We start from the raw sequence: 4,123 nt of genomic DNA on the forward strand, positions 1-4,123 counted from the left end.
CTGAGTCCTCTGGGCTCAAGTAAACTCACCAGTCCACATTCTTCTCCCAACAGGAATCACTGCAACTTTTGTCCAGATGTACTCTACCCCATGCTACACTTGGGCTAAATTTTTTCAGTGGCATCTGTAATCACAAGGGACTTTCCTATCATAGAGAGAAGGGCAAGCCAGAGTTTATATTTCGATTCTTTTTTCTTTTTTTAAATATATTTTATTGATTTTTTTTTACAGAGAGAAAGGGAGAGGGATAGAGAGTTAGAAACATCCATGAGAGAGAAACATCAATCAGCTGCCTCCTGCACACCCCTTACTGGGGATGTGCCTGCAACCAAGGTACATGCCCTTGACCGGAATCAAACCCAGGACCCTTGAGTCCGCAGGCTGACGCTCTATCCACTGAGCCAAACTGGCTAGGGCTATATTTCGATTCTTAATAAAGTTTTTCAAAGCCTCAGTTTCTTCATCTGAGCAAATTGAGTAATTATAGCACTTTCCTCTAAGGGCAGGAAAATTAAAGAGGATGGCAGTTTTAAAGTGTCCAGTGTCGTGCCTGGTAGTAAATGTTAACCCTTTTCCTCACTTCTACCCTGTTGAGCAGCAGACATCTTTAAATTTATTTTAAATTTAAATATGTGTTTCTTGGCACTGGACTTGGCATTAGGAGTTACAGTTAGATTGTGGAGTTGGAAATGAAACCATAGCTGTGACTTTTCTACCCAAGAGTCCAACCCTGTTTTAAACTCCAAGGCCGATTCCTAAATTAACACATTGTATGCGGGAAACGTATACGTTTTCCGTTGACTGGTAGTAAGTAGAGCGCGGGACATGTATTAATACATTTTTTTATAGACTAGCGGTAGAATGCGGGTAACGTATAAATACGTAAACTAAAGTTATCGTAATTTTACTGAACATTGCCATTTGCGCAAAAAATTAGCAAAAATGACCCGCGCCACGCGCCACCTGTTAGCGCGCGAGCGCGATAAAAACTACCTGCAAACAATGATTATCACCTGCTCACCAGTTACCTTTTGAGGTTGGACAGTGCCTTAACAGCTGACTGGAGCCTTCCTTCAGAGGTTAGTTAGATCAGCGGTTCTCAACCTGTGGGTCACGACCCCTTTGGCGGTCGAACGACCCTTTCACAGGGGTCGCCTAAGACCATCCTGCATATCTGATATTTACATTACGATTCATAACAGTAGCAACATTACAGTTATGAAGTAGCAACAAAAATAATTTTATGGTTGGGTCACAACATGAGGAACTGTATTTAAAGGGCCAGAAGGTTGAGAACCACTGAGTTAGATGATATGGTGAAGGAAAGAAGACCAACAAGTAGCAAGTGCTGATGTGGAAGTAAATAAACATCATTTGCTTTCTCTTAATCCTTTAGCTACCACTATCAAGGGGAACATAGTAATGTTTGTTAATGCACATGGAATGGCCTGGCTCCCTCTTCTGTCCTCCCACCTACCTAGCGATTAGACTGGGGAACAACTGTAAGCTGTGCTCTGTAGGTCACTGCACTGGGTAGGTGGATTTAGACACTGAGTGACCCAGACCTGGAGCAGTCAGATGAAAGAGAGTGGTCCTCCCTGCCTGCCCTTCTTTTAGCAGTTAAACAGAGGGATTGGCAGGGGCAGGGAAGGGTGGTGTGGCCCAAGCTGGCAGCCTGCTCCCCTGAGTTCCTGAGCTTTGAGAACAAGAGGAGGTGAAAGGATAACAGGCCATATGGAAGCCATTTGTCAGCAAGAGCAGTCTGGTCTGTTCTGCTGAGAAGGGAAGTAGGGAAAGGGGCTGGCATATTACTGGGCTGGAGCAAGAAGAGAGCAAAGCAAGATTCCCCCGAGTGTCTCTTCTCCAGTATCCAGAAATGTCTGTAACAGCCCTTTTTCTTTTCTTTGCCCTCCCCCATTCTAAAAACCAGAGGTGAGGGTTTGGTTTGCTATGAGAAAATAAATGTACAAAAGTTATCCATGCCTGGTATGTGTCAGGCATGATGCAGTTTTTTATCTGTCCTTACAAATACTTCATAGAGGTGAGTATTGGCTGTTAAAGAGTGAGGCTCAGAGAGTTCAGGCAGTTGACAGGGTTGCAGAGCAGGCCCCCTGTTCAAACCCAGATTCATCTGTCTAATGCAAAACCATGCTTTAACATCCCCCACTTCACCCCACCCCACTCCACCCCCCGGCTTTGATCCTGGGGCCTTTTTGCTGTTCTCTGTTCTTAAAACTTATCTCAAATCAGAAACCATGTGATCGTTTGCAGTTGGAAATAAGACAGTGCCTTGAAATGTGGGCAAAATTTTGCAAGTTAAGTAGTTTTCTACTAAGCATCTACCCTCTGTCAGATTCTGTGCAAAGAACTGGAGATACAAAAATGAGCAAAACAACTGCCTACAGTGTTGGTGGGTGGAGGTTAGTGTTGGGTGGGGGTTAGTAGAGAGGAGGGGGAAGGACTGACCTGTGAGTAATTTCAGAGACAGTGTGGTGATAGTTTACAGAGAGGAGTGAAGAAGATGTTTCTAGAACACAGAGGAATAATAAAACTACAGACCCAACACCAGGCACTTTACCTGCAAAATTGTGGTTAATCTGCACAGGAACCCTGTGAGGTGGACACCTTTAGTATCCCCATTTTGCAATGAGGGAACTGAGGAGTAGGAAAACCTACCCAAACCCACACTGTGGGTAACTGTCAAGCAGTTCACACCTGGGCACTTTCATTTTGGGCCCATGCTGGTAAGCTGTACCTTGTGCTGCTTAGTTCTCTCTGGCGTTCTCTGGGTTGGTTTGGGTTTCTTGGTGGCAGACAGTTCTGAATCTTGAAAGATGGGTGGGGTTCCAGCTGACCACATGTGCTTTCAGGTCAGGGTTTCTAGGCTGAGGAGAGAAACAACACTTCTTCCAAAATGACTAAGAACTTTGGTGGCTGCTTCCAGGTGACAAGTTTTCATGTTTGGGCCAGGGCCCAGTAAAGAAAACGTTGTTCTTGTTGGCTCTGCAGCTGCTGGCTGGCACTTCCCCTCTCCTGTGAGTTGGAGGCTTAGGAAAGTGGTGGTGGGGTCTAGGAGGAGCTGCAGGGGCACCCTAAGCCATGGGTGATTTCTCCCTCTGTTTTCCCACCCCTGCCCCAGGGCCACACCCTGGGAAAGGCTGGCCCTCCCCCATCGTGTGGGAAGTTCTCATGAGAAAAGGGATCCTGGCTGGACAATGGGCTTCCTGTCTCACTACTAGGAAGGTTTATCTGAGAGAAGAGGAAGGTTGCAAATGGCATGAGAAATCTTTTCTTTCTTGCTGCAGCCCATTTTTAGACTTTTGACTATTTGAGTTGGAGGACCAGGAAAGCAGCCAGGGAGAGCCATGGACTGAAGAGCCCTTGGGCATCTTTTGAGAAATAGAACTCCTCCTGCCTGTTTCCCCTGCTCCCACCTGCCCTGACAGATGCAGTAGCTTCTGCACATACAGGATGCTTCTCAAATCTCTCACACCCTATGCTCATTTCAAAAACCACAGTAGGACTTTTGTGAAGGAACCCCAAATAGATGGTAAGAACAGGACAGCCAAGACACCCACCCAACTTGAGACAAATTTGCAAATCTCAAAAGAGACCACTGAGGTCATCTGGTTCAGTGCCTTCATGTACTGAAACTCAGGCCCTGAGAGGCTAGTGTCCGCAGGCAATGCCCAGATTGTCTTTGTCACTGGGCTCCTCTCATTGTAGCTCCCCTTCCAGGATGTAAGTGTGGGAGAAGCTGGGCTTGGAAATTCTTTGTTACTATCCACTGCCATTATGACCATGAGCAAGTACTGCCCCCTGCTGAGTGACTGTGGGCAAGTTTCTTCACCTCTCAATTTGTTCATCTGTCTAATGCAGCAGTTCTCAACCTGTGGGTCGCGACCCCTTTGGGGGTCGAACGACTCTTTCACAGGGGTCGCCTAAGACCATCGGAAAACACATATATAATTACATATTGTTTTTGTGATTAATCACTATGCTTTAATTATGTTCAGTTTGTAACAATGAAAATACATCCTGCATATCAGATACTTACATTACGATTCATAACTAGCAAAATTACAGTTATGAAGTAGCAACGAAAATAATTTTATGGTTGGGG

At 45.6% G+C, this 4,123-nt stretch overlaps 1 protein-coding gene across 1 annotated transcript in view; it reads left to right on the forward strand.

Annotated features, from left to right (window-relative positions):
- Nucleotides 1-4,123, forward strand: part of SUSD6 (sushi domain containing 6) — a 55,787-nt gene that overhangs the window by 28,856 nt on the left and 22,808 nt on the right. The window lies entirely within an intron of this gene.

The sequence above is a fragment of the Myotis brandtii genome, unplaced genomic scaffold, assembly GCF_000412655.1.
Source record: "Myotis brandtii unplaced genomic scaffold, ASM41265v1 scaffold536, whole genome shotgun sequence".
Lineage (NCBI taxonomy): Eukaryota > Metazoa > Chordata > Mammalia > Chiroptera > Vespertilionidae > Myotis > Myotis brandtii.